General features: G+C 47.3%; 1 protein-coding gene across 3 annotated transcripts in view; it reads left to right on the plus strand.

Annotated features, from left to right (window-relative positions):
• The first annotated feature begins 246 nt into the window (after nucleotides 1–246).
• LOC141051069 (uncharacterized) overlaps nucleotides 247–25,753 on the plus strand; it is a 70,539-nt gene continuing 45,032 nt past the window's right edge. For all 3 annotated transcript variants that reach the window (XM_073547916.1, XM_073547918.1, XM_073547917.1), the window contains exon 1: nucleotides 247–387. The gene's annotated coding sequence lies outside the window, so the exon portion shown is untranslated. The remainder of the gene's footprint in view (nucleotides 388–25,753) is intronic.

Genomic DNA, 25,753 nt, shown 5'->3' on the forward strand with positions numbered 1-25,753 from the left:
CTCCGTACACCTCGTACACACACGGCTCCTCACTGTACACCTCGTACACACACGGCTCCTCACTGTACACCTCGTACACACACGGTTCCTCACTGTACACCTCGTACACATGCGGCTCCGCTCTGTACACCTCGTACACACGGTTCCTCTATGTACACTGTACACCCTGTACACGCGCGGCTCTGCTACATCCCCCCTGTAAACCCCTCCTGACCCCACACAGAAACTTCCCCTCATCCAGCACCATGACACCCAGCACAGCAGAGTCCTGCATACACTGAGGCCCCTGATCATGTGACCCCCTGACTCCTCCCCTCCTGTGACCTCATCCCAGGTCCTGTGCGCACAGAGCAGCCATATATGTGGAGTGCGGCTCTGCAGGTGGAGGTAGGTGCTGGAGATTCCCCATTACTGGGTGCAGGGGGCAGTAACCCCTTCAGTGCTGAGACTATTTTGGCCCTTTTTTGTTGCCACTTCTTGAGAATCATAGCATTTTCTTCCTCTGATAGATACCTATGACTATGGAAGACAGGAAGTGAGGAAACACGTATTGCTCACATAGTACAGTGTTCCCTTCTTAGCCCATACAAAGTATAATGTTATCCCAGTACCGTCATCCCCCACACACAGTATAATGTTCCCCCAGTACCACCATCCCCCCACACACAGTATAATGTTCCCCCAGTACCGCCATCCCCCCACACACAGTATAATGTTCCCTCAGTACCGCCATCCCCCCACACACAGTATAATGTTCCCCCAGTACCGCCATCCCCCCACACACAGTATAATGTTCCCCCAGTACCGCCATCCTCCCACACACAGTATAATGTTCCCACAGTACCGCCATCTCCCCACACACAGTATAATGTTCCCACAGTACCACCATCTCCCACACACAGTATAATGTTCCCCCAGTACCGCTATCCTCCTCCCACACACAGTATAATGTCCCCACAGTACTGCCATCTCCCCACACACAGTATAATGTTCCCACAGTACCGCCATCCCCCACACACAGTATAATGTTCCCCCAGTACCACCATCTCCCACACACAGTATAATGTTCCCCCAGTACCGCCATCCCCCCACACACAGTATAATGTCCCCACAGTACTGCCATCTCCCCACACACAGTATAATGTTCCCACAGTACCGCCATCTCCCCACACACAGTATAATGTTCCCACAGTACCGCCATCTCCCCACACACAGTATAATGTTCCCACAGTACCGCCATCTCCCCACACACAGTATAATGTTCCCCCAGTACCACCATCTCCCACACACAGTATAATGTTCCCCCAGTACCGCCATCCCCCCACACACAGTATAATGTCCCCACAGTACTGCCATCTCCCCACACACAGTATAATGTTCCCACAGTACCGCCATCCCCCACACACAGTATAATGTTCCCCCAGTACCGCCATCTCCCCACACACAGTATAATGTTCCCACAGTACCGTCATCTCCCCACACACAGTATAATGTTCCCCCAGTACCACCATCTCCCACACACAGTATAATGTTCCCCCAGTACCGCCATATACACACCGTATAATGTTATCCCAGTACCGCCATCCTCCCGCACACAGTATAATGTCCCCACAGTACTGCCATCCCCCCACACACAGTATAATGTTCCCCCAGTACCGCCATCTCCCACACACAGTATAATGTTCCCCCAGCACCTCCATCACCCTGCACACAGTATAATGTTCCCACAGTACCACCAACCCCTACATACAGTGTAATGTTCCCACAGTACTGCCCTGTTGATACTCTTGGTGTCTCCGTCTCATCAGGAGACGATATCCCTCCTCGTCATGCCCAAGGGTATCAATCAGGTCCTTTTAGGGGATCCCTGGTTATGGTTCCACTCTCCCCATATAGAGTGGTCCTCGGGGAGGATTCTCGGTTGGAGTAAAGCCTGTGAGGGTAGATGCCAGAAGGCGTGCGTTCAGGTTGCTTCCACCGAAGTCCCCACAGATCTTGCCACTCTCCCCACACACTATCAACAGTATGCAGACGTGATCTCCAAGCGGGCGGCAGAGACTCTTCCTCCTCATCGCCCCTACGACTGTCCTATTGACCTCTTGCCTGGTGCTGAGTTTCCTCGGGGTCGAGTATATCCCCTTTCTCTCCCAGAGACAGAGGCCATGTCTCAGTATATCAGGGAGAATCTGGCAAGGGGATTCATTAGGAAGTCGGTGTCACCAGCAGGGGTGGGATTCTTCTTCGTCCAGAAGAAGAATGGAGAACTGCGTCCCTGCATCGATTACAGGGGTCTTAACGCCATCACCGTTAAGAATAAGTACCCTCTTCCCCTGATATCGGAGCTGTTTGATAGGCTACGGGGAGTGAGAGTGTTTACCAAACTCCATCTGCGGGGGGCTTACAACCTGATTCGCATCCATGAGGGGGACGATTGAAAGATGGCATTTAACACCAGGGATGGGCACTATGAATACCTGATGATGCCCTTTGGGCTCTAATGCCCCAGCCATCTTCCAAGACTTTGTGAACGATATCTTGCGGGATATGCTTACCACCTCGGTAGTAGTCTATCTGGATGATATTCTCATCTACTCTACAGATATTGACTCCCACCGGAGAGATGTTTGCAAAGTTTTTGACCTCCTGCCAGCAAACTCCCTCTATGCCAAGTTGGAGAAGTGTGTGTTTGAGCAGGAGTCCTTGCCTTTCCTGGGCTATATCATCTCTGCCAAGGGATTGGCCATGGATCCTGCCAAACTACAGGCGGTGATGGATTGGCAGGAGCCCCATTCTGTCAAAGCGGTGCAGCGCTTTATGGGGTTCATAAATTACTACCGCCAATTCATCCCACACTTCTTTGCTTTCGTAGCCCCCTTGGTGGCCCTCACCAAGAAGGGTACAAATCCCAAGTTGTGGTCGGAACCTGTCTCCAAGGCCTTCTCCTCCTTTAAGTCCCATTTCGCTAGCGCTCCCATTCTACATCGCCCTGATGTAGATAAACCCTTCATTCTGGAGGTGGATGTCTCGTCCGTCGGTGCTGGAGCAGTCCTGTTCCAGAAGGACATGCAAGGTCAGAAGCAACCATGCTTCTTTTTCTCTAAGACCTTCACACCGGCGGAAAGGAATTATTCCATCGGGGACAGGAAGTTGCTAGCGATGAAGTTGGCCTTCTTGGAGTGGAGGCACCTCCTGTAGGGGGCTTGGCCTCCCTTTCCAGGTGTTGACCGACCACAAGAACTTGGTGTAATTGCAGACAGCCCAGCGGCGAAATTCTCGCCAGGCCACATGGTCCTTGTTCTTCTCCCGGTTTCACTTTACCCTCCATTTTCTCTCCGGTGGGAAGAACGTCCAGGCCGATGCTCTCTCCCGCTCCGTGGTGTCATCGGAGGAGCCTCGGCTGATCGTCCCATCTGAGGACCGTGGCTCCGGTCGCCCTTGAGTCAGTACCTCCGGGCAAGACATTTGTCCCTGCCTGTCTGCAACCGGAGGTCCTCTCTTCGGCTGACTCGTCCAGGGTGGGTGGACATTTCGGGACAAAACGGACCTCTGAGCTTCTGGCGAGGACGTACTGGTGGCCGCATATGGCCCGTGACGTCAGGGACTAAATTCAGGCGTGCGTCTCTGGTGCCCAGAATAGGTCCTCTCGGCAGCGGCCAGCTGGGCTACTTTACCCCCTGCTGGTAGCGGACAGGCCTTGGGAGATGGTCAGCATGGACTTTGTGGTGGGATTGCCCAAGTCCAGTGGCAGCACGGTCATTTGGGTTGTCACCGACCATTTCTCCAAGATGATGCACCTGGTACCTCTGTCCCGGTTACCTTCTGCACGGGACCTGGCAGCGTTGTTCATTAAACACGTTTTCCACATGCGCGGCATGCCGTACAAGATTGTCAGCGACCGGGGTCCCCAGTTTGCGTCTCGGTTCTGAAGAGAGCTTTGTATTCTGCTCAGCATTGAGCTAAATCTCTCCTCGGCCTATCATCCCGAGACAAACGGGCTGGTGGAGAGAGCCAACCAAACTCTGGTCACATATCTATGACATTTTGTCTCGACCAGGCAGGAGGACTGGGCATCCTTGCTGCCATGGGCGGAGTTCGCTTTGAACAACGCTGTGGCTGACTCCATCGGTCAGACCCCATTCCTCAATTACTGCCAGCATCCGCGCGTTCCTGTGCCAATGCCCGTGTCATCCACCGTCTCTAGGGTGGCAGACTGGGCGGTGGAGGCACGTGACATTTGGGACCGCACTCAGGATGCCATCCGGGTCTCCAAGGAGAGAATGAGGTCCTCCGCTGACGCACACCGGCGCCCCACTCCCACCTTTGCTCCCAGTGACTTGGTGTGGCTCTCCACTCGTAAAATCAGGCTGCGGATTGGGTCCACTAAGTCCGCGCCTCGCTTTATTTGTCCCTTCAAGGTCCTTGAGCAGGTTAACCCTGTGGTCCACCGTCTGGCTCTTCCTCCACACCTGGGTATCACTGACACCTTCCACGTGTCCCTCCTTAAGCCCGTTCACATGTCCCGGTTTTCGGAGTCACCAACCGGGACATCAAGCTTGTCCTCGGACGAGTACGAGGTGAAAGCCATCGTGGGGTGTAAGGTGGTACAGGGCAAAAAATATCTAGTGGAGTGGAAGGGTCATGGCCCAGAGGATAGGACATGGGAACCTGTGGAAAATATTTGTGCTCCCTTGCTCATTGTGGCCTTTGAGCATAGCGAGGCACAGGGGGCCCTAGGAGGGGGGGTAATGTTAGGCGTCAGGTTCCTGCCTCTGCTCAGGAGGAATCCCGACCCTTGCCTTCTGCGGTCTCCCATTCCTCTCCGGCCACAGAGGAGCCTGCTCAGCAAAGACGTTCCCAGTGTCTTGCTCAGTCTACTCCTGTTGGCTTGGTTACTGCTGCCAATCAGGGTTCAGCTATAGTAACCTGCAATAGCCAGCAGCGAGCAGCTCTTGGGACTAAGTCCTTCTTTTGGCCCACTGAGCATGCCCATGGGAAGTCCTCTCATTGGAAGTCTGAGGTCACATGCTCAGGTCCTATTGCTGCTCCCATTGGACCACTAGGAAGGTCCCGGAAGGACGCTGCTATAAAAGAGTCGTATGGCTAGTATAGACAGTAATTGGTAGTGATGTGTGTGATGATGGATGCTTGTGAACCGCTGAATCACTCATTATGAAACCCCTTCCCTTTGATTCGCCTGTTTAGTAGGGTTTAGAGGTCAGAGTCAGCGCCGAGTTTTGGCACTGCCTAGCGCCGCAGTGCTCCCAGCTCCTCGCACATGCTAGCGCCAGAATGCGCCATTCTACCTAAGGCACTATGCTACCTCAGGTAATGCAGCACCGCACGGCGCCGCACTCTGCACTTTCCAGTCCTGAGTTTAGGCAGGTAAGTGTCTTCCGCCTGTGCTGCGCTGTACACACATAGTGCAGTAAGCACCGTGCAGCTGCACCCTCTGACTGCTAACAGGGCACAGCATTCTAAGAGTATCTGTCCACACATTGCTGTTGCGGTGCTGAGTGCTAGTGGGACTAGAGAGGCTCTGACCCTGTGTCCTTGGGGCAGAGTCCTGTGTCTTAGCACTAACACTCTCCTGCCGAGTCCTGTGAGGATAAACAGGCTCTAGCACTTTTTCCAGTAGCTCTGTGAGGTAACAGAGTTCTCTCCTGTACACACCGGTTAAGCGGATAGTCCCCCGGTGTTTAGTGCTCCACCATTACTAAGCAGCAGTTTCCATCTCTGCACGGCGGACCCCGGGTTGTGATCGCACTTCCTTATATTTTATATTTAGTGTGATCCGCAACCCTAACACCCAGGTCTGGAGATGTGGCCCCGGGCCGGTGCTATAGATGTATGAGGGGCTGTTATCTGCGGTATGAGCTGTACATGTAATAGAGACATTCTTGAACAGATTATTCCAGAAGTAGAATTATGTGTCTTTTTAGTCAATTTAGTTGGATTTTAGGTATGTTTTTTACTTGTTATTTTTAATGACATCATTGTAGGATAATATTGTTAGAACCCCGGCAGTCATGGCGATCTATTAGGATGTGTTGATGGGGAACAGAAGATGCCACTTCCTTTTGAGGTTCAAATAAAAACAAATCAAAATTGAGCGTCTTCAGTAGTTTATACCATCCATCTTACTGCCTTGATTGACATAGCTGATGCATTGTACGTCATCTTCAGATCACTGCAAATCCTGCACCTGCACAGTTGAAGTACAGTCAAATTTTCCTCACTATGGGTAGAATCCTGTAATACGCAGACATTAAACAGAAGTAAAGTTGCCGGCTGCGCATGCACTTTACAGATCTTTATGAAAGTGTGCCTACGCTTCAATCAGGCAAGGATCTATGGATGATGCCTCATCCACTTCAATCAAGGCAGGAGGATGGCAATTCTGCAATTAGAGGAGGCACATCCATTAGACCAGCATACAGCGTGGGAAACTTATCAAAGGTACTTTTCAAGCTATGCGGGTGTGTTGAGTGCATATCTATAGGATGATGGATTGTGGTTACAGACCAGTTAAAGGTGGTTGCTCTAGTTTATATTGGTAATACCTGATGACAGGTTCCTTTTATACTTTTGGTATATTCCAATCATCATATTATATGGCACTGTGTACTTACAATTGCTCATTTTGCCTTTCTACCCCACTCATTGTTCTCTTTTGTCTGCTCCATGTAGAAGCAGCTAGTCTCTTATCCCTGCATGACTCATTACCCTCTTCAAATCCGCTTCTCCCCCTTGCCATAGACTTTTGCAGTAACTCATTGTTAGGCGTCGGGTTCCTGCAACTGCACAGCAGGAATCCAGAGCTTTGCACCCAGCGGTCTCCCATTCTTCAGCCGCAGTGGAGCCTGCTCAGCAGATTCGTCGGTCTTGGCGCTCTGCCCAGGCCAACTCCGTGGGTTTGCTTGCTGCTGCCACCTCTGGCACAGCTATGACAATGCAGGCTGCTCAGCAGGGAGATTCTCCAGGGACTAAGTCCTCATGTCGGGCCACTGAGCATGCCCGTGGAGTGATCTCCCGTTGGAGATCGAGGGTCACGTGCTCAGGTCCTGCTCGTGTTCGGATTGGCCTATCCGAGAAGCCAGGAAGGTCCCGGACGCCCGTTGCAGTAAAAGGTTCGCATGGCCGCTCGCCCATGCGCTAGGATAGACTGTATTTACAGACTATAAGGTGTGAGAGATGTATGCACGTATGAATGTATCTGGTGACTGACTCATTATGAAACCCCTACCCTTGGTACGCATGTGTTGTGCAGCCTAGCCTGCTAGCGCCCAGGCTTAAGTGTAGGTAGCTCAGGGTTTGAGTCAGACATTGGTCCTCACCAGTGATCCAGCACGCCTCAGTGCACGTGCTCCACACTCCACTGCCAGCGTCTTTAGCGGCGCTCGTGGCAGCGACGACGCGCACTCAGTGGGCCTAGAGGGACTCTAACCCCATGTCCTTGGGGTAGCGTTCTGTGGCCGTACACTGTGCGCTCTTTTAGCCGAGCTCTGTGAGCACAAACAGGCTCCTGCGTTTATGTTCAGCGCTAGTGCGGCTCTGTGAAGCAACAGAGTCAGCCCCCCCGTACGCACCGGGTGACGATAACCCGTGTGTGTTTCTTATAGTATACCGCCATATAGCATCCGCCATTACTGAGCAGCAGGTTACCACCCCTGCACGGTGGACCCCGGGCTGCGAACGCACCTTATTACCATCTTTATTATTTGGTGCGTTCTGCCAGCCTTAACATTATCCTAGTGCCAGGGACTGGCTAGTAATGGCGGATGAACAGCGACTGCTGCAGTACATCCGGCAGCTGCAGGGCAGGTTGGCGGCTCTCGAGCGTTCAGCCTCAGTTCCGGATGTTACTGCGGTCGCTGGTCAGGCAGCCACAGAGGCTGTCTCCCATGTGACCACAGCCATCCCTGCCCCGACTTTGTCCCGCCTCCCGCTGCCCAAGAAGTTCTCGGGTGATGGTGCTTCTTGTAGGGGTTTCGTAAGCCAGTGCTCTCTACAGCTGGAGCTGCTGGCCGCACGATTCCCCTCTGAGTGGGCTAAAGTGGGATTTATTATTTCCCTCTTGTCGGGCAGGGATCTGGAGTGGGCCACACCGCTGTGGGAGCGTGGTGATCATGTGGTGCAGACTGTCTCGCGGTTCTTGGACTCTCTGAAGCAGGTCTTCCTGGGACCACGAGTCACCCATGACACCGCGCTCCGGCTGCAGGCATTGTCACAGGGCTCGTCCATGGTCAGCCACTTTGCCATCCAGTTCCGGACGCTGACCTCAGAGTTAGAATGGCCAGATAAGGTCCTCATTCCGGCATTCTGGAGAGGTTTGGCTGGCCATGTGAAGGACGCTCTGGCCACCAGGGAGATTTCCACTACACTGTAGGAGCTTATCACTGTCTCCACCCGTATTGATCTTTGCTTCGCCGAGCGAAGGTTGGAGCGGGCCCTGTGTAGGCAGAGGTTTAGGTTGGCACCTAGTTTTGCTAAACCTCTGGAATCTTCCGATCTAGCATCAGGGGGCTTCCCATGAGGGATCCAGGCCCCGGTCCGCTCGAGCTCCTGTGAGCTGTCATGTTTGCCGGCAGTCCGGTCACCTTGCCAACCGGTGCCCACAGCAGCTGGGAGAACGCTCGCGCCTAGTGGCCGTAGGAGGCAGCGCACTAGAATCAGCGGCATTTTCCTCCAAGCTGTCCTTTAAGGGGACTCTTTAGTTTGATTCTTCCACTCTGGCGGTGGAGGTTTGCGTGGATTCCGGGGCAGAGGGCAATTTTATGTCGTCAGCCTTCGCTCAACGGCACGCTATACCCCTGGTTATGATGTCTACACCAGTCACCGTCAGAGTGGTGAACGGCGCCACTCTACCCTCACAGATAACCCACCAGACCGCCCCCTCGTTACTCTCTGTGGCTCCATCTCATCAGGAGACGATATCCCTCCTCGTCATGCCCGAGGGTATTGATAAGGTACTTCTAGGGGTTCCATGGTTGCGGTACCACTCCCCCCATATAGAGTGGTCCTCAGGGAGGATTCTTGGGTGGAGTAAATCATGTGAGGGTAGATGTCTGAGGGAGTGCATTCAGGTTGCCTCCACCGAGGTTCCTGCAGATCTCTCCTCACTCCCCAAACACTATCGACAGTATGCGGACGTGTTCTCCAAAAAGGCGTCGGAGACCCTTCCACCGCATCGCCCCTATGACTGTCCTATTGACCTCTTGCCTGGTGCTGAGCCTCCCCGGGGTCGAGTCTATCCCCTATCTCTCCCGGAGACAAAGGCCATGTGTCAATACATCAGGGAAAATCTGGCAAGAGGATTCATTAGGAAGTCAGTGTCACCAGCAGGGGCGGGATTCTTCTTCGTCCAGAAGAAGAGTGGGGAACTACGTCCTTGCATTGATTACAGGGGTCTTAACGCCATCACTGTTAAGAATAAGTATCCTCTGCCCCTGATATCAGAGCTGTTTGATAGGCTACGGGGAGCGAGGGTGTTTTCCAAACTTGATCTGCGGGGGGCTTACAACCTGATTCGCATCCGTGATGGAGACGAATGGAAGACGGCATTTAACACCAGGGATGGGCTCTATGAATATCTGGTGATGCCCTGTTGTGAGTTCATTTTCCCCTTCATTACTGAGGCCCGAGGAACTCCCTCTTCTGGTAAAGAAAGGTAGTGAGCCTGATTATCAAACACCTGAGGCTGATGATGATGACTGGCTGAGTGGAGTTACTGACTGGATATAAGGCTGCCGACGCCCTTCTGCCCTGCGGGTGATTTCTCTGTGGGATCCTTGGAGACCAGTCTGAATTCCTGCTCCTCTAAAGCTAAGTTTGCTGCTCGGCCTTTTGCTTTGGTGCTTTGACTTTGTTTTGCTTGGTTTTTCTGGATTTCTGCCATTCCCTGCTGGGGTGTGCTGAATTCATTTAGCTCTGTCTTCTGAAAATACCTGAGTGCTGATTTAGTTTTTGAAGCCTAGCTGCTTCAGGGCCTTTTTCATATCAGCTTGTTGGCTTATGTCTTTGATAGGGTTTTGGCAGATTGCAGACAGCAGCCTTCCTGTCCTTTCCTATCTAGGTAGTTTTGGGCCCCGTCTTTGCTCAGTCTATCTTTCTGTCTGTGTTAGTATTTTCATCTTGCTTCACCGTCATTATATGTTGGGGGCTGCCTATTGCTTTGGGGTCTGCTCTGGGGCAGTTTAGATTTCCCCTTTCTTTCTTTAGGCCTAGGTAATTCTCCGGCTGTGATCGAGGGGTCTAGGGCATCGTAGGAACCCCCCACGGCTACTGCTAGTTGTGTTGATAGGTTCAGGGGTCTGCAATCTGATAGTTGCCAACTTCTCTGGTTTTCTGGACTTAGCTTGTATTTCTGCTTTTGCCTCCTACGGTGACTCACTCATAACAATGCCCTCCGGCCTCTGTAATGCCCCGGCCGTCTTCCAAGACTTTGTGAACGATATCTTCCGGGATATGCTCACCACCTCGGTCTATCTGGATGATATTCTCATCTACTCTCCAGATATTGACTCCTACCGTAGAGATGTTTGCAAAGTTTTCGATCGCCTGCGGGCAAACTCCCTCTATGCCAAGTTGGAGAAGTATGTGTTTGAGCAGGAGTCCTTGCCTTTCCTGGGCTATATCATCTCCGCCCAGGGATTGGCCATGGATCCTGCCAAGCTACAGGCGGTGATGGATTGGCAGGAACCTCATTCTCTCAAAGCGGTGCAGCACTTTATGGGGTTCATAAATTACTATCGCCAATTCATCCCCCACTTCTCGACTTTGGTAGCACCCTTGGTAGCCCTCACCAAGAAGGGTGCAAATCCCAAGTTATGGTCGGAATCGGTCTCCAAGGCCTTCTCCTCCATTAAGTCCCATTTCGCTAGCGCTCCCATTCTACATCGCCCCGATGTAGATAAGCCCTTCTTTCTGGAAGTGGATGCCTCTTCCGTCGGTGCTGGAGCGGTCCTGTTTCAGAAGGACACGCAAGGTCGGAAGCACCCATGCTTTTTCGCCAAGACCTTCACACCGGCGGAGAGGAATTATGCCATCGGGGACAGGGAGTTGCTAGCGATGAAGTTGGCCTTCTCGGAGTGGAGACACCTCCCGTAGGGGGCTCGCCACCCTTTCCAGGTGTTGACCGACCACAAAAACTTGGTGTATTTGCAAACAGCCCAGCGGCTAAATTCTCGCCAGGCCAGATGGTCTTTGTTCTTTTCCCGGTTCCACTTCGCCCTCCATTTTCTCTCCGGGGAGAAGAACGTCCGGGCCGATGCTCTCTCCCGCTCCGTGGTGTCATCGGAGGAAGAGGAGGAGGAGCCTCGGCTGATCGTCCCATCCGAGAGCCTAAGGACTGTGGCTCCGGTTGCTCTGGAGTCAGTACCTCTGGGCAAGACATTTGTCCCTGTCCGTCTGCGACCGGAGGTCCTCTCTTGGGCTCATTCGTCCAGGGTGGGTGGACATTTCGGGACAAAACGGACCTCTGAGTTTCTGGCGAGGATGTACTGGTGGCCGCATATGGCCCGTGACGGCAGGGACTATATTCAGGCGTGCGTCTCTTGTGCCCAGAATAGGTCCTCTCGGCAGCAGCCCACTGGGCTTCTTTATCCTCTGCCGGTAGCAGACAGGCCCTGGGAGATGGTCGGTATGGACTTTGTGGTGGGGCTACCCAAGTTCAGTGGCAGCACGGTCATTTGGGTTGTCACCGACCATTTCTCTAAGATGGTGCACCTGGTACCTCTCTCCCGGTTACCTTCTGCGTGGGGCCTGGCAGTGTTGTTCATTAAGCACGTTTTCCGCCTGCATGGCATGCCGGACAAGATTGTCAGTGACCGGGGTCCTCAGTTTGCGTCCCGGTTTTGGAGAGAGCTTTGTTCCCTGCTCTGCATTGAGCTGAATCTCTCCTCGGCCTATCATCCCGAGACGAACGGGTTGGTAGAGAGAGCCAACCAGACCCTGATCACATATCTTCGACATTTTGTCTCGGCCAGGCAGGACGACTGGGCATCCTTGCTGCCGTGGGCAGAGTTCGCTTTGAACAATGCTGTGGCCGACACCACCGGTCAGACCCCATTCCTCCTAAATTACGGTCAGCATCCACGCGTCCGTGTGCCCATGTCCGTGTCATCCATCGACTCCAGGGTGGCAGACTGGGCGGTGGAGGCACGCGACATTTGGGATCGCACCCAGGATGCTATCCGGGCTTCCAAGGAGAGAATGAGGACCTCCGCTGACGCACACCGGCGCCCTGCTCCGTCTTTAGCCCCTTGCGACTTGGTGTGGCTCTCCGCCCGAAACATCAGGCTGTGGGTAGAGTCCGCTAAGTTCGCACCGCGCTACATTGGCCCCTTCAAGGTCCTCGAGCAGATCAGCTCTGTGGTCTACCGTCTGGCCCTTCCACCACACTTGGCTATCTCTGATACATTCCATGTGTCCCTCCTTAAGCCTGTTCACTTGTCCCGGTTCTCCGAGTCATCTGCCGGGACATCAGACTTGTCTTCGGACGAGTTTGAGGTCAATGCCATCGTGGGATGCAAGGTGATGCGGGGCAAAAAGTTTTATTTGGTGGATTGGAAGGGTCATGGTCCAGAGGCTCGGACCTGGGAGCCAGTGGAGAACATCCACGCTCCGCTCCTCGTTGCGGTGCTTGAGCGTAGCGAGGCTCAGAGGGGAGGGGGCCCTAGGAGGGGGGGTAATGTTAGGCGTCAGGTTCCTGCCACTGTACAGCTGGAATCCAGATCCTTGCACCCAGCTGTCTCCCATTCTTCTTCGGCCGCACTGGAGCCTGCTCAGCAGATTTGTCGGTCCCGGCGCTCTGCCCAGGCCAACTCCGTGGGTTTGCTTGCTGCTGCTGCCACCTCTGGCACAGCTTTGACAATGCAGGCTGCTCAGCAGTGATATTCTCCAGGGACTAAGTCCTCATGTCGGGCCACTGAGCATGCTCGTGGAGTGATCTCCCATTGGAGATCGAGGGTCACGTGCTCTGGTCCTGCTCGTGTTCTGATTGGCGCATCTGAGAAGCCAGGAAGGTCCCGGACGCCCGTGGCAGTAAAAGGTTCGCATGGCCGCTCGCCCATGCGCTAGGATAGACTGTATTTACAGACTATAAGGTGTGAGAGATGTATGCACGTATGAATGTATCTGGTGACTGACTCATTATGAAACCCCTACCCTTGGTACGCACGTGTTGTGCAGCCTAGCCTGCTAGCGCCCAGGCTTAAGTGTAGGTAGCTCAGGGTTTGAGTCAGACATTGGTCCTCACCAGTGATCCAGCACGCTTCAGTGCACGTGCTCCACACTCCACTGCCAGCGTCTTTAGTGGCGCTCGTGGCAGCCACGCTGCGCGCTCAGTGGGCTTAGAGGGACTCTAACCCCGTGTTCTTGGGGTAGCGTTCTGTGGCCGTACACTCTGCGCTCTTTTAGCCGAGCTCTGTGAGCAGGCTCCTGCGTTTATGTTCAGCGGTAGTGCGGCTCTGTGAAGCAACAGAGTCTGCCCCCGTACACACCGGGTGACGATAACCCGCATGTGTTTCTTATAGTATACCGCCATATAGCATCCGCCATTACTGAGCAGCAGGTTACCACCCCTGCACGGTGGACCCCGGGCTGCAAACGCACCTTATTGCCATCTTTATTATTTAGTCAACAAAACATTACTGATAGTATTCACCCAAAAAAAGTATCTGATTTTTATTTTTGTTTGTTGAAAGATGTTCAATTGTGGATGAAGAGAGACGTGGCTATTTAGCAAATGCCTGCAATAACCAGATGAATATTAAAAAGAGAGACAGACCATTAGAACCTAAACAGAGGCACCAAATAAATAGAAAAAATATATATAAAACAATCCCCAAGAATTCCTTGGTATACAGTATATGTGTTTTTGGCACTATTTAGCGGAATTGTACCCAGTTAATACAAGTTGTCTATCCCCCAAGTTTGACTCTAATACCATGAGGATACACTTCTAAATATAGGTTAAAAGTATCTATATAAAAACTCAAAGTTTCCTTGATCTACTGTAGAAGTATTTTGGCACTATTAAGCAGACATGTGCCTAGTTATTGCAAACAAATTTTCTCCCAAGTTAGATTCTCATAATGTGAAGGTACATTCTTGAACATATAAAACTAGCGCTATGGATTAATAAAAGCGTCTTTTTACAAAAGCGCTGCAAGTGCTAGAAGCATATAAACTCAGGAGTTCCTAAGCGGTAGGAGTATTATGGCACTATTAAGCAGACATGTGCCCAATTAGTTCAAGTGAGTTTACTCAAAAATTCAACTCTCATACCATGAGGGTGCATTCCTAGATATAAAAAAATTGTAGCGCTATAGATTAATATAAACGTCTCTATGTAAAAGCGCTGCAAGTGCTAGGGTTAAATGAACGGGCAGAGTCAGGGTCGGCTGGGACTCAACTTCAGGATTTATTGCTCAGTAGCGAGCACAAGACAAACATCGAATCCAGTCATCTGTATAAGACGCTTCTCTCACAAAGGTATCGGATGATAAGTTCAAAATATAATTGAATGTATTTATGTTGCAAAAGTTAGTGAAGGGTTAGACTCACTATTAGTCCGAAGGAACCCAGGCTATATTAAAGGACTCACTGGATATTTAAGTTTTTTCATAAAAAACATGATCTTCTAGCTATACCTTGTTAATCTGTGATGTGGTATCATTGTACAGTTCTATACCTAATTCTGTAGCTATGTAAGGTCTTAATTTTCATTTACCAAAATACAGTCACTATACTCAAGATTTAATACATTGCACCGTACAAGTCACGCATTGCCTATTGATTCATACCTTTTTTGTTTTTGATGAGCAATATTATCTCCAACGTACAGGTGTGGTAATGGGTGCAAAATTTTCACCTTCTTTCGCAAATTTAGTCATAGCTCTTTAAGAGTTTCGTTTTGTTTTTTTCTATTTTCAAATCTTTTGCCTCCCCACATTGTTTAGTATGGCAGGTACATCGATGACCTACTCATCATATGGATCCACTATACAAGGCTTTGTTAATTATCTCATTTCCAACTATTACAATTTAAAATATACTTATGCAAATTATTATTTTCAACTTTCTTTTTTAGATTTAAAATTGCAGGGCATACATAACCATATAATTTCCACATCAACATATACCAAACCTCTTACAGGCAACATTATTCTTGACGCTACTAGCAGTCATCCCAAGCATACCATTAGGTCAACTCCAGGTAAATTTACAGGGCTTAAAAAAATTGTATCAATATTGATCATTTACATGCTGAACTAAATCAATCCTACAATAAATTAAAAGAGAGAAGTTAACCTAGTTGGAATCTTAATCAAATATTGTGTTGCACAAAAATCACAATGATCTTATTTTTCATACAAAAAGCAAAAAGAGCAGAATTTTAAGAAAAAACCTCTGTCCGTTCCAGTACAGTCCTTGATTTAACAGAATTAATTAGAATTAATAAATTTGTACCAATACTGAATAATGATCAAAATTTAGGATAATAGCTCTCCATCTATAGGGCCAACATATTCTGCAGCACTTTACATTTTAAAGGGGACTTGTACAGACAATGAAGATATTACAGAATAACACTAGTGATGAGCGAGCATGCTCGGTAATGCTCGGTGCTTGTCCGAGCATCGCAGTGCTTGTAATGCCCGGCGAGCATTTCCAGGGTGGCTCAGCAGGAATTCGGGTCACCGCCCTGCATGTTTGGCGCTCTTTAGTGTGCTAATCAACATGCAGGTATTGTTTGCCATTCACTGTAATACTGCATTACAGTGATTGGCCGTGCAGCATCATCAAGTCAAACCTGGCGCCACCCTACTCGTCCCAGTGAGCTCCGGACAGTGTAGGAAGAGTTGCTGCAGAGATAGGGACAGAATTGGTGGTGTGTAAGTATTGTGTGGTTATACCATTATTGAATACACAAATCCAGCTAAACCAACAGTCCTTCTAAGGACTAATTACGGTGGATATAGATTGCAGTGCTACAGAAAGAGGGTCCATTTCATTACTGTCTGCTGCCCCAAGTTTCAGTGGCCAGGAATAATTTTTTTATCTTAATCCTGATTATTTTATTCAAAAGCTATCCAGAGCACATTTTTTTTCTCCATTTGCTTGTTGGCACTGCAGAATACAGCCAGATCCTTTCCATAGTACAGCGTGAAAATCCAGCTTTTTTTAACCCCTTTACTCCCAAGGGTGGTTTGCACGTTAATGACCAGGCCAATTTTTACAATCCTGACCTCTGTCCCTTTATGAGGTAATAACTCTAGAACGCTTCCATGAATCCCGGTGATTCTGTCATAGTTTTCTCGTGACATGTACTTCATGTTAGTGGTAAAATTTCATTGATATAAGTTGCGTTTATTTGTGAAAAAAATGGAAATTTGGCGAAAATTTTAAAAATTTCAAAATTAGATCAATTTGAATTTTTATGCCCTTAAATCACAGAGTTATGGCACACAAAAAACTTAATAAGTAACATTTCCCACATGTCTACTTTACATCAACACAATTTTGGAACCAAAATTTTTTTTTGTTCGGGAGTTATAAGGGTTAAAAGTTGACCAGTGATTTCTCATTTTTACAACACCATTTTTTTTTTTTTCTAGGCACCACATCACATTTGAGTCACTTTGAGGGGTCTATATGATAGAAAATACCCCAAGGTGACACCATTCTAAAAACTGCACCCCTGACGGTACTCAAAACCAAATTCAAGAGGTTTATTAACCCTCAGGTGCCTCACAGGAAATTAACATTTAACTTTTTTCCCCAACAATTACTTCAGGTCCAATTTTTTTTATTTTACCAAGGGTAACAGGAAAAATTGGATTGCAAAAGTTATTGTGCAATTTGTCCTGAGTACGCTGATATCTGATATGTGGGGGGAACCACTGTTTCGGCGCATGGCAGAGCTCGGAAGGGAAGGAGCGCCGTTTGACTTTTTCAACTGGAATTGAGATCGGACGCCATGTCACGTTTGGAGAGCCCCTGATGTGCCTAATCAGTGGAAACCCCCCACAAGTGACCCCATTTTGGAAACTAGACCCACCAAGGAACTTATCTAGATATGTGGTGAGAACTTTGAACCCCCAAGGGCTTCACAGAAGTTTATAACGTACAGCCGTACAATTAAAGAATCATATTTTTTCCACAAAAATGATCTTTTCACCCCCTATTTTTATTTTCCCAAGGGAAACCGGACCCCAAAAGTTATTGTGCAATTTATCCTGAGTATGCTAATACTCCATATGAGGGGGTAAACCACTGTTTTCGGCGCATGGCAGAGCTCGGAAGGGAAGGAGCGCCGTTTGACGCAAAATTGGCTGGAATTGAGATTGGGAGCTATGCCGCGTTTAGAGAGCCCCTGATGTGCCTGAACAGTAACCCCCCCCCCCACAAATTACCTCATTTTGGAAACTAGACCCCCTAAGGAACTTATCTAGATGTGTGGTGAGCACTTTGAACCAGGGCTGTGGAGTCAGAGTCATGGAGTCGGAGTCGGAGCTCATTTTGGTGGAGTCGGTATAAAATGGTCCGACTCCTAAAATATATAATAAATTGGGTACAGTAATTCAATGCAGAATGTGCTGAATATTTTTCCATAGGAATTTGGGAAAGTTATGAAATGTCCTATAAATGGCTATTCCTGATCTAAGGCTACATTCACACACAGCGTTTTTGCTGCGTTTTTTGAGGATACGTTTTTCATCTGCAAAAGCAGATCAGCTTTTTAAAAAACTGCATCACCTGAAAGGTTTTTGAGCTCATAGATAATGTTTTCAATAGCAAAAGCAGATTAGAAATCTGCTCTATCTATCTATCTATACATTTATCCATGTCTGTCTATCCATATCTTATCTGTACCAAAAAGAATGAAAGCCGGGTAGCACACAGACTAACACACTTTTTTTTTTTTTTTAGCACCAGTCAGGTACACCTCATAGCTGCCCAAAAGGACGCCCAGGACAGGCACTGCTCGTCTTCAGTAACACATCAACATCAATTGATAGTTGGAATAAATAGACTGCATTCACCACATCTTCTGCAGCAGCTGAGGTGTGCAGTATGAGATTCTGCGGAACAGTATGAGGTTCTGCCCCCCCCTAGTTTTGATCCTGGCTAAAACCGTTTCTTATAGATATGGCGAACCCTCAGGTAACCCTAAATGAAGGTCAATGGACACAGGTGGCTGAATTGAAGGAATTGCTTAATCACCTATTTACCGTGACTAAAAAATTACAAGCTGAGGATTTAACTGCTGGCATTTTCATAAGGGAGTGGAAGAACTTGCTATTTTGCCTGTCCCAAAGAGGAGATTTAATCGCAAATGGCATTTCTGCTTCAATGAAACGGAGAGAAACACAGCTATTGGAAAATAAAATTTTTCTGGCAGCTGTTTATGTGGACCCAAGTCATCGTATATTGCTTGATGATCAACAGCTTACTAAAGGAAAAGAAGCTCTGACTGAGGTAGCAGTTAGGATGAGTGACCTACAGGAGGACTGCCAGGCGCAAGATGACTTGGGTCCTGACAGTGCTACTGCTGCCATATCTTCATCCTCATCAGATGAGGAGTTTGACTTTGACAAGTATTTGGGTGATATGGAGCAAGCAGATTGACCATATTTGACCATATTTCAGCAAAATGTTTCACTTGCTCTCAAAGAAAAAGAAAAATTCAACCGTTCATCAAAACTGACTGTGCATGAGGCAATTCCTTTATACTTGGAAATTGTTAGAGATGTTGCCCATGTGGTTACGGCTTTGCCTCCAACCCAAGTAAGTGTAGAGAGGTTGTTCTCTGGCCTTAAAATTATTAGGTCAGAATTTAGGTCATCTATGAAGGAGGATCTGATGGAGGCAATTTTATTTCTTAGAACAAATTCATAGACTGCACAAATGTTATTTAGTATGTTTTTGTTGAAAACTGTTTTTTGCCACTTACATAGTTTATTACATAGTGTTATATATATATATATATATTGTATATATATATATGTAATTGATATTACAGTGTATTACATATTTACAGTTTATTACAGTTTTTTGTGTTCTAAAGTCGTATTCCAATAAATATATATTATGTTCTATCTAAATATCTTGATTATTGTATCATAAAAATGATTAAATGTCTGATGTTCACATTGTACTACAATACATTTTTCACTTAAATATAAGCAATATATGTCGGAGTCGTGGAGTCGGTGGAAGGGAAATTGAGGAGTCGGAGTCGCAGGTTTGGCTTACCGACTCCACAGCCCTGCTTTGAACCCCCAAGTGCTTCACAGAAGTTTTTAACACTCGGGCTTGAAAATAAAAAAATCATATTTTTTCCACAAACATGATGATAAAAATAATAATCTTTATTATTATCATGTTTATAATAATTAGTCCCCAATTTTATTATTTTTCCAAGGGTAACAGGAGAAATTGGACCCCAAAAGTTGTCCAATTTGGCCTGAGTACGCTGATATCCCATATGTGGGAGAAAACTACTGTATGGGCACACGTTGGGGCTCGGAAGGGAAGTACTGACGTTTTGGAATGCAGACTTTGATGGAATGGTCTGCAGGTGTCATGTCACATTTGGAGAGCCCCTGATGTGCCTAAACAGTGGAAACCCCCCACAAGTGACCCCATTTTGGAAACTAGACCTCCCCAAGGAACTTATCTAGATGTGTGGTGGGCATTTCGAACCCCCAAGTGCTTCACAGAAGTTTATAAATTAGAGCCATAAAAATAAAAAAAATCATTTTTTTCCTCAAAAATGATATTTTTGTCCCCAATTTTTTATTTTCCCAAGGGTAACAGGAGAAATTGGGCACCAAAAGTTGTTTTGCAATTTGTCCTGAGTAGACTGATATCCCATACGTGGGGGTAAACCACTGTTTAGGCGCATGGCAGAGTTCGGAAGGGAGCGCAGAATTGGTTGGAATTGAGATCAGACACCATGTCGCGTTTGGAGAGCCCCTGATGTGCCTAAACATTGGAAAAAACCCCAATTCTAACTCCAACCCTAACCCCAACACACCCCTAACCCTAATGGGAAAATGGAAATAAATACATTTTTATTATTTTTCCCTAACTAAGAGGGTGATAAAGGGGGTTTTAATTTACTATTTTTGGCGGGTTTTTATGTTTGGCAGCTGTTACATGCTAAAAGATGCTTTTTATTGTAAAAATAGTTTTTGCATCACCACATTTTGAGAGGTATAATTTTTCCATAATCTGATCCACAGAGTCATGTGAGGTCTTATTTTTTGCAGGACGAGTTGACGTTTTTGTTGGTACCATTTTTGGGCACGAAATGTTTTTGATCGCTTTTTATTCCGCTTTTTGGGACCCAGAATGAACAAAAAACAGCATTTCATGAATTTCTTTTTGGGGGGCATTTACACCGTTCCGCGTGTGATAAAATTGATAAAGCGGTTTTATTCTTCAGGTCAGTATGATTACAGCCATGCCTCATTTATATAATTTTTTTATGTTTTGGCACTTTTATACAATAAAAACAATTTTATATAAAAAAAATAATTATTTTTGCATCGCTTTATTCTGTGAGCTATAACTTTTTTATTTTTTTTGCTGACGACGCTGTATTGCGGTTCGTTTTTTGCGGGACAAGATGACGTTTTCAGTGGTGCCATGTTTATTTATATTTGTCTTTTTGATCGCATGTTATTGCACTTTTTGATCGGCGGTATGATGATAAAGCATTGTTTTTTGCCTTTTTTTTTTTTTTTGAAGGGGTTCACTAAAGGGTTTAACTAGTGGGACAGTTTTATAGGGCAGGTCGTTATGGAAGCGGCGATACTAAATATGTGTACTTTTATTGTTATGTGTTTTTTTATTTATTTACAAAAAAGAATTTATTAGGGAATTTTTTTATTTTATTTAGAAATTTTTAAAAAATTGTTTTTACACTTGTTTTTTTTTTTAACTTTATTATTTTTTCCTGGGGGGTGAGACATCACTGTATAGTGTCAGATCGCTGATCTGACACTTTGCAGGTCACTGTGTCAGATCAGCGATCTTAAAGGCACTGCAGGAGGCTTTCTCAGCACCTGCCCTCAGCAGGCACTGAGATAGTCTCTTTCCTGCAGGACCCCAAAGGCCCCCGGCCATATTAGATCCTGGGGCCTGCAGGAAGGAGGCCCTCGAAACAGCGCGAGCACATCGCGTTGTTCCGAGGGGCTCAGGGAAGCACGCAGGGAGCCCCCTTCCTGCGCGATTCTTCTCTATGTCCCCGGTACACTGTGATCATGTTTGATCACAGTGTGCCAGGGGTTAATGTGCCGGGTGCGATCCGTGACCGCTCCTGGCACATAGTGCCGGGAGTCATCTGTGATAATCAGTTGACACCCGGCCGCGATCATCTGCGCTTCCCCCGTGAGCGCAGCTAATCGCGTGTGACGTACTATTCCGTCCATGGGACTTAAGTCCCAGGTCACATGGACGGAATAGTATGTCCAGTGTAAGGAAGGGGTTAAACAGATTTGGCCTTCACAGTGATCACATCTGAGTGCGCAGAAATTTCTACCATTTTTGTGATACTGTACAATTTTGTTGGAATGTCTTGTACAAGTTCTTGACACCAGTTTGCTGAAAAAAAAAAAAAGTATTTACCTACAGAACAGATATTTTACACTGGGTTTTGTCTGCCACACGGATCGCATATCATTGCTCTAAAAATTGTGCCATTTCAGTCCTCCATTGAATTTGTTTTGCTGTATCTTAGCCTAGTTATTGACACCATTTTGCTGCAAAAAAAACAAAACAAAAACAAATGCATGCCAGATATTTTAAATTGGGGTATCTGTGTGACAGGCATCACATATCATTTTGCTCAAAATAGTGACATTTCAGCCCTACGGTGAATTGGTTTTGCTGTGTTTTAGCCTAGTTATTGACACCAGATTCCTGCCAAAAAAAAATGCCAGGCCACAGATATATTAAAGTGAGGTATCTCTGTCATATGCCTCATCTGTCTGTGGACTAAAAATTGTGACATTTGAGGGCTCTATTTAATTTTTTTTGCTGAGGCCTCCATTGAACTGTTTTTGCTGTGTCTTAGCCTAGTTATTGACACTATTTTGGTGTAAAAAAATCCAGGCCAAATACTTTAAAGTGGGGTATTTCCATCACACGCCTCATCTATCTGTGGACTAAAAATTGTGACATTTGAGGGCTCTATTTAATTTTTTTTGCTGTGTCTTAGCCTAGTTGTTGACAACAGTTTGCTGGAAAAAAAAATTGTTAGTGACGGGCCAGATGTTTTAAATTATGGTTTTCCCACACATGGATCACATATAAGTTCGCTCCAAATTCAGCCATTTCTAGTGATTGTGGAAAATATTGTAATCCATTTAAAATGGGCAAGGCGCGAGGCAAGGGACAGAGAAGTGGATGTGATGGTGCATGCAGAGGCCGTGGGAAAGCTGAAATTGGGCCACAACAAACATCCACATCTTCTCACTCGACCTTCCTGTCTGAATTACTAGGAAACCCCAGCACACCACTATTGAACTCAGAGCAGTGTCAAAAGGTTGTTGGTTGGATAGCGGATAATGCTTCCAGTCACTTTGCCATCACCAACACCACCCTGTCTTCTACACGGTCAAATATGAGTAGCCGTAAGTTTGGACCATATATTTCTCACCCTGATCCTCCTTTCTCCCACCATGCTGAGTGCCCGGAGACAACTGATCCCACACTTGGACACTCTGGAGAGCTGTTCTCTTTTCCATTTAGAGATTCGGGCCTCTCTCCCAGTTCACTTGAAGCGGGGCAAGAGGAGATCGCATGTAGCGATGCTCAAATATTTGAGCAGCCACGGTTACAAATTCAGGGTACAATGGAAACGTGTCACAAGAGGTGGACGATGATAAGACATAATTGGCAAAAAGTCAAAAGGAGGACCAGGGTGCGGAAGTGGAAGATGAGGTGGTGGATAATATAGTAACTGACCCAACCTTGCAGGAGGACATGCATAGCGAGGACAACAGCACACAGAGGGAGGGAGTCGTAGCACCCCAACAGGCAGGAAGAAGCAGTGTGGTGGCTGCAGACAGAAGGCGGGCAGCCATTCCCGAAACACCAACACCACGGAAGTTGGCAGTACAACTGTTTATTATTATTATTATTATTATTATTATTATTATTATTATGCATTTATATAGCGCCATTTATTCCATGGCGCTTTACATGTGAAAAGGGGAAATATAGACAAGTGTAATATATACAAGAGTAATATACAAGTGTAAGACAAGGGACACACAAGTACATAAGGAGAGGGGACCCTACCCGCGAGGGCTCACAGTCTACAGGGATGGGTGACGATACAGTAGGAGAGGGTAGAGCAGGTCGTATGGTGGTTCAGTAGACCGAGGATCATTGCAGGCTGTAGGCTTGTCGGAACAAGTGGGTCTTCAGGTTCTTCTTGAAGGTTCCCGTTGATGGTGAGAGTCTGATGTGTTGTGGTATGGGGGAAGCACGGGAGAAGTCTTGTATGTGGTTGTGGGAAGAAGAGATAAGGGGGGAGTAGAGAAGGAGATCTTGGGACGATCGAAGGTTGCGTGCGGGTAGGTACCTAGAGACCATGTCACAGATGTATGGAGGATACAGGTTGTGGTCTTCCAGAGTCTGGTTGTTTTTTAAAGATTCTGCCGATAACCCCAAACAGGCCATTTGCACCACCTGCCATGCCCGCATCAGCAGGGGTAGCAAAACTACAAACTTGACCACCACCAGCATGATCAGACACATGGCAGCAAAGCACCCGACTTTGTGGGCCGAACCTCAGGGTCCAGGAACAGTGTCTGCGGGTGACAAAATTGCTTCTTCCATTGTTGTGTGTGCAAGCCAATCCCCTGTCCATGGTGCATGCGAAGATGCCTCCTGCCCTGCACCTGTCATTGCACACACTCAACTAGCTCCATCATCAAGCACGTCCTTGTCCCAGTGCAGCGTTCAGCTGTCCTTACCCCAGTCCTTGAAACGCAAGCGGAAATACGGTGCCAACACCCCACAGTCCACACTACTAAGTTCACACATTTCTCGTCTGCTTGCACTCTAAATGTTGCCTTTTAGGCTTGTGGAGACGGAAGCTTTCCGCAACCTGATGGCGGCGGCCGTCCTAAGGTAGTGGGCATGTTGCTGGGGAGTAATAGTAGAACTGTCGGGGTCGTAAACGACAATAAATCCTCATTCACCAGTCATTCCAAATCATTGTGCGAGCGCAAAACATCTGGTACCAATTAAGAATGACTCAGACACGCAGCTGATTCAGTCTTAGCTAATGTCCCGCATCCACACCTGTCAGGAGCAGTACAACAACTGGCTTTATTTACAAATACACAATACTATATTGAGTGTTAGGGGAAGGCGTGCATTAGGCGGGGTTTATGCAGTATACATCTAGTGTCCAGTCTCTCTCTGATTCGTCAAAAAGTCTCCCGATGGTTACTTCTTCTTCACATTCCTGAGTTATCTTTTTTTAAGAGAAATGAAACTTAACTTAACTCTTTAGACACTGAATTTAAGTGAAAGTGAACACTGGCAGCCATCTTTAATACAGTTACATTTGCATTAGCAAGAAATTAGGAAAAACTTATTGTTTCACAGTATAAAAGTATAAAAGTTATATAAGAAAATATATTTTCACCTTGACAATCCCCCCTAAACACTAAGTTTTTCCCTTAATGAAAGATCCTTCGAGACTGTCCATGCGATGGGAAAAGGGGAGGTGGATTTCTTCATCCAGACACCTCAGAAGCTCTCCCCTAGCGAGAGGCCTCCAGGCAGCTGAACCCTTCACTAACCTCACATGGAGTTCTCCCGCTGTCCCTAAACTAAGTCTCTTAACATCATCTGAGAATGGGGGGTTTTGTCTACTCTCTTGAGGGGAATATACTTAGGGATCTCCCCTAGATCAGTACCATCGTACTCTGGTGGGTCTACTTCTTGATTGAGGAAGGTGCCAGTCGGAGTTGCTTTGGCAATAACCTTTTTATACAAGGGAATAACACAACAAAGAGTTATCGATCCAATTACAAGGAGGGCAATCAGTACTATACAAGCTTGTTGAAGGAATCCCTTGAGTCCACCCAACCAGCCGGAAAAGAAAGATGTGTCTACTCCAGCATTAGTTTTCAATTCTGCTGCTAACCCAGTTATCTTTTTAAGGGCTATCATGGTTTTCCATTCACTCCAGAGTTCTGAGGGATATAGGTACAACACTCCTCTCCCACCATCCCACAAACTCCTCCTTTCTCAGCTAATATCATATCAAGGGCTAGTCGATTTTGGAGTGTCATTCTAGTGTTAGGGCCCAATTCTTCAACTATACCTTGGAAGGCATCTTGGCTGAAATTGACAAACCTTTGTTCACTGTAATATATGTAATTGATCCATTCAACATTTTTATTAATCTGCACCTGTGGGATTATAGAAGCAAAGCCAGCATAGATCTGGTTCTGGGCTTTAAATTGGTCAGGCACCCCCCTTGGCACTCCAATAGCATCAATATATACTAGTGGATCTTCTTCATAACTCATATGGAGCTGATCGAGGCTTCTCCTTTTCCTGGTAGGTTCATCAGGTATCTTTGGATCCCAGGGTAGAATCTTGAACTGCATAGCTAGTTTAACAAGGGTGCATTGGCCTGTCCAGGCATTTGGCAACCTAGGACGGAGCTTACCATCTCCACATAACCAATAAATGTCATACATATATTGTGTAT

Source organism: Dendrobates tinctorius, unplaced genomic scaffold (assembly GCF_039654945.1).
Source record: "Dendrobates tinctorius isolate UK_male_01 unplaced genomic scaffold, ASM3965494v1 ptg000155l, whole genome shotgun sequence".
Lineage (NCBI taxonomy): Eukaryota > Metazoa > Chordata > Amphibia > Anura > Dendrobatidae > Dendrobates > Dendrobates tinctorius.